The sequence below is a fragment of the Dipodomys merriami genome, unplaced genomic scaffold, assembly GCF_024711535.1.
Source record: "Dipodomys merriami isolate MVZ:Mamm:240054 unplaced genomic scaffold, mDipMer1.0.p SCAF_4, whole genome shotgun sequence".
NCBI classification, from domain to species: domain Eukaryota; kingdom Metazoa; phylum Chordata; class Mammalia; order Rodentia; family Heteromyidae; genus Dipodomys; species Dipodomys merriami.
The window spans coordinates 26,872,266-26,877,792 of NW_027205603.1; the positions used below are offsets into that span (position 1 = coordinate 26,872,266).

At 39.6% G+C, this 5,527-nt stretch overlaps 1 pseudogene; it reads right to left on the reverse strand.

Moving 5' to 3' along the window:
- Window positions 1-1,138: 1,138 nt before the first annotated feature.
- LOC138806125 (E3 ubiquitin-protein ligase CCNB1IP1 pseudogene) lies at window positions 1,139-2,333 on the reverse strand (annotated as a pseudogene).
- Between the last annotated feature and the right edge of the window lie 3,194 nt (window positions 2,334-5,527).

A 5,527-nucleotide genomic window follows, 5' to 3' on the forward strand; every position in this document is an offset into this window, starting at 1 on the left:
AAAGTTTAAGGCCAGCATCTCTTAACCTAAGACACATTTCTTACTTGGGTGGATGAATGACAATATGTTAACATTGTTAACCAGGGAGGTTTCTAGGTTCATTTCCTTGAGTTTTGCCACTTGGTTATAATAGATTAAATATTACGCGATGATCAAAGCCACAATGGCAGTGCAGAAGGCATACAAAATGTGAAGAATGGTTAATTTCAACCTGAAAGAAAATTAAATTGCTAACATTTTTGCTTATCTGTATATGTCCTTTTTGTAAGGCATGATTTTGTGCATGTGTGTGAGTGTGCATGTGTGTGTGCATTTGTGTGTAGGTGTGTGTGTGTGTGTGTGTGTGTGTGTGTGTGTGTGCCCATGTGTGCATGCCTGTTCTGGGGCATGAACTCAGGGTCAGGGCACTCCCTGAACTTTTTTGCTCAAGGTTAGCACTCTACCACTTGAACCACAGTTCAACTTCTGTTTTTTCCTTTTGTAAAATAATTGCAAATTTTATCTTAAAACAATGACAAAAGCTTTAGAACTATCAATGTAAATTATTTTTAAATACCAAGAGTAACTGAACATATATCAAATGTACTGTCCTTCACTGGGATGAACACAAACAAGTTAATATGAATGAGAATATATAAACATATAAAATACCCACACCCAAACAGCAATCCAATCAGCCAGTCATCATTTTCCAAGACCAAAATCTTCACATAAATTTACTGGCAAACTTAGCAATGTATTAATGAACACACATATACATATGTGCATGAACTAGAATCCACCAAAGATATGTAGACAGAACACTGGTGCTACAACACATATGCATTAACACACAGGCTCAAAATCTGCCAAGCTGAAACAGTGATTTACAAAGACATACAATGTTTGTTATGACCTTTTGCTGGTGATGAAAATTAAATGCAACAAGGAAAAGAAACAGAAAAATAAGATTCTCATGTTTAAACGACAAGAAAACCAGACACTAGAGCCATCTATCCCACTAACAGTAAGAATTTCTCAAAACTGAAATACAAGGTCAACTCCAAAGACTTAATAGTATAAGGAGGTGGGGTACTTCTATTTAGAATAAAGATTATAATGAAATCCCTGAAAGCAGAGAAACATTCTATAAAGCTAGCTAAGTTCTTTTCACTTTGAAGGCCCTAATAGAGATTTGCTGTGGCTCTAATCCATGATTTTGAGATGTAAAACTAAACAAACTATTACTGGATTCAGATGCTGTGGGAGAACCCACAAAAAATAGTCTGAGGTGAAAATCTTCATGTTCACCACCCTGATTTTAAACTGGCATATTGTCCAAAGGAAACTTGGTGTTGTTCCCTACTGGGAAGCCAAAGACATCAAACACAATCACAGATGATTCAAGGGTGCTGTCTTGGTTAGCAATAGTGATATTTCACAGCCTAAGGCTACCATAGAGACCTTGGAGCTTTTGACTACTGGTGATTACACTCCATAAGTTTCTCAGAGATGTCACTGAACTTTTTCTTGTGTTCTTCTAGCACTTTCTTCTGTCTTTCTTTCTTTCTTTCTTTCTTTCTTTCTTTCTTTCTTTCTTTCTTTCTTTCTTTCTTTCTTTCTTTCTTTCCTTCCTGCCTGCCTGCCTGCCTGCCTGCCTTCCTTCCTTCCTTCCTTCCTTTCTTCCTTTCTTCCTTCCTTTCTTCCTTTCTTTTGGTTGGTCGTGGGGCTTGAACTCTGGGCTTGGGTGCTGTCCCTGCGCTCTTCAGCTCAAGGCAAGTGCTCTACTGTTTGAGCCACAGCGGCACTTCTGGTTTTCTAGTGGTTTATTGGAGATGAGTCTCATGGACTTGCCTTTGCAGGCTGGCTTTGAACTGTGATCCTCAGATCTCAGCCTCCTGAGTAGCACCCGGCATGTCATCTAGCACTTTCTTTGTGGAGATGACCTCCCCTTTTATGAAAGGGTCAATTCTACCTCCTTGCTCTGCATTTGCTGAGTATATATCTTCTCCATGTGTTTCAGATGGATCTCAGCCTTGCTGAAATTGTATTCCTGATAGAGGTCCAGAAAGCCAGTGCTTGGGAGCTAATGTCCAATGCAATCTCTGGGCTCAGCCCTGCTAATACCATAGCTTTATATTCCTCTGATGGATTGAGTTCTGTGCAGACATACCTAGCATTCCAGAAAAGGTACTGTTGCAGGCAGGGCAGATAGCTGATGAATGACTGAACTTACCACTGCCACACTGATCACAGAAGATGTGAAAGCAGGCTACAGTAACCCATGCATACCTGGAGCATTTACTGCAACACTTTTGATAATTACAAAGCAGCATATCTTCACACAAAGACATGAAGGAGGTTGCCAGATGCTGAAAATCCATAAAAGAAAAACTCAGTCATCAGCACTGAGCAGATCCAGAATGGAAGGTAGCTCATATATGGTCCTTCTGGTTCTGTTCTCTTAATTTTTAAGGGATCCACAGATGTGACTCCTTTACAGAGGTACTTCTGGGGTGGCACACAGGGTACTGAAGATCCAGGTCACTCTCAGTCGTTCAACTTAAACCAGTCTGCCAAAGTCAAGTAGAGCCACTCTGGCTTTTTGGTGATTAATTGAGAGTCTCATGGACTTTCTGCCCTGGCTGGCTTCAAACTGTGATCCTTAGATCTCAGCCTCCTGATTAGTAAGGATTATAGATGTAAGGTACCCGTGCCAAGCTGGGTTGTTTTGTTTTTTAAACAAACATTAAAACAACTATTATTTACCTAAAAGTGAATTAGTAACTAGTGTGAGCTTATCACAGTTTTTAATAGGCGCTAACTAAAAACTGAAAAGCAGTATTTAAAAAATATGGCATTTAAAAAATGAGAATCTAGCTGGGTGATGGTGACTTGTGTCTGTAATATTAGCTATTCATGAGACTGAGATATAAGGATCACAATTCAAAGCCAGCTTGAGCAGGAAAGTCTACGAGACTCTTTTTTTTGTTGTTTTTGTTTTTGTTTTTGTTTTTGGTCCGGTAGTGGGGCCTGAACTCTGGGCCTGGGAGCTGTCCCTCAGCTCTTCAGGTCAAGGCTAGCTCTCTACCACTTGAGCCACAGCGCCACTTCTGGCTTTTTTCTTTTTGCTTATGTGGTGCTGAGGAATCGAACCCAGGGCCTCGTGCATGCAAGGCAAGCGCTCTACCACTGAGCCACCTTCCCAGCCCGTCTACGAGATTCTTATCTCCCATTAACCATCAAAAAGCTGAATGTGGAGCTGTAGCTCAAGTGGTAGACTGTTAGCCTTGAGCAAAATAATCTCAGAGACATTGTCCATGTCCTGAATTCAAGCACCAGTACTCTCTGTCTGTCTGTCTGTCTGTCACACATACACACACACAAGCATGCATACACACACACACATACATACACAAAGAGGATCTAGAAAAGACTTTTGGAGCCTCCCTTCCATTCAAAATCTCCATCTAGGGGCATAGAACCACCTTGAAATCATGTGTGAGCTTATTTATGTCTGTATATTGGAGGTGAAAAGAGTATTGAATTCAAAGGGTATGAGAACTTCCAAATTTATATGAAACACAACTGATAAACCAATAAGCATAGATGGAAGAGTAATATTTTGATAAGAAAAAAAGTCATAAAGGAGTTTGTCTATATAAAACAGCCAGCATTACAGGAAAGCTGAAAAGTTTGGGCCTTGAAATGATAGGCCTGGGTTCAAAGTCCATTACTTTAGAATTGTGATGTGCACAAAATTATCCAGCCTCTCTCTTACAGTCTGAAAGTTCATACATTGATAGTTAATCTCTAATGTGATCATAATAGAGATGAGGTGTTTAGGGAATGGACTGAACTCTGAGACAAGCCCTCAGGAATGGATTAGCCCTAATAACAGACCAGAGGGAGCTGGTGGTCTCAGAGCATTCTCCCAGGAGCAGATAGCCCTTACCTAACCTTGAATATTCTGGCACCTTGAGCTTTGGCTCTCCAGTCTTCAGAACTATGTGCAATACATTTCTATAGCTAATCTGGGCAAGAGCAGACAAATTCTGGAGACTCTAGCTAACTAGAAGAAAGTTAGAAGTGGATGTGTGGCTCAAGTGGTAGGGCAACCAACTTTAACAAAAATGCTAAGAAAGAGCTGGAAGCCCTGAGATCCAGCCCTAGTACCAATACGCACATGTGCACATACACAGTACACACATACACTTACGCACAAATTCTATAGTTCACAAATTATGCAGTCCAAAGTATTTTTGGTATAGCAACATTCCCAGTCTGTATTATTGAGTCTGTAAGTCTAGATTAAAGCTGGCTGAGTATTTCTCAGTACTACATAAAGTAATAAATACTTGGTAGATGGTCTTGAAAGAGGAAAATTGAAATTACTCATTTGTACACATTGAAATATAAGTTATTCCCACATGCCATTTCTGTTTGCTTTACCTCCTAATGTGCTCACAATTGCTAGAAATACAAACAAATACGTTTATTTTAATCTACCATAATACCTTCGAAGGAGTGAAGGAGTAAATATAAGTAACATAACTGATGTCCTTTCTCAGAGGGAACTTGAGGTTTGTAATGTTTGTGGCATGTAGGAAGCCCTGTTTGATCCTAGCATGTATCATAAAGGAAAAGTATCAAGCAAATGTAAAAGTTAATACAAGTAAATCTTTGGGCTGGGGTTCAGAGTATTTTTTATTGTATTTAACTCGGTAGTTCAATGGTAGAGTGTATGCATGAGACCTTAGGCTTGCACTCTCCGTCCAATAACAATATCAAAAAAATGATGACAAAATTTCTCTTTAAGGTTCTGGAATGTACATCAGAACTAAATGTTCACAGAATGAAAGTTTGAGGGATTTAACTGCAAGAGAAAAAGTATATAAACAGGAAAGACTGATTTATTGTTGAGGTTTATAAACATGTGCTTATTGATAAGAATTCCAGAAAAGTCTCTACATTCTTCATTTATTCTCCAAATATTTGTTGAGCAACTGCTTAGTGTTAAATCTTCTTCAGGATCCAGGCATAGCAAATCCTTTCCTGTGCCCATGCTAGGTGAGTACTGTGCTTAGCTGCTTTGATGGTCGTATATGCAGGATTTCCAGACAGAATTTCTTGAAAATTCATTATTTTTTTTAATTTAGAGAATACTTCATTAGTTTCAAATCCATATAGACTGAAAATTCTGTATCAAGTTTTCATATCAAGAAACCACAGTAGCTGCAGGGTGCCAGTGGCTCACACCTGTAATTCTAACTACTCAGAAGGCTGAGATCTGAGAATCGTGGTTCAAAGCCAGCCTAGGCAGGAAAGTCCATGAGAATCTTATCTCTAATGAACCACAAAAAGCTGAAAGTGAGCTGTGGTTCAAGTGATAGAGCGCTAGCCTTGGGTACAAAAAAGCTTGGGGACATGCTATTTCCCTAGGCAACACTAGGCCCATGTAGTAAAGGCAGAAAATGATTAGCCCCTACCTCCTGCTCCTGAGAGAGCGCCCAGATAGCTACGTCCATATAAGGCTGCAAGATTCCCC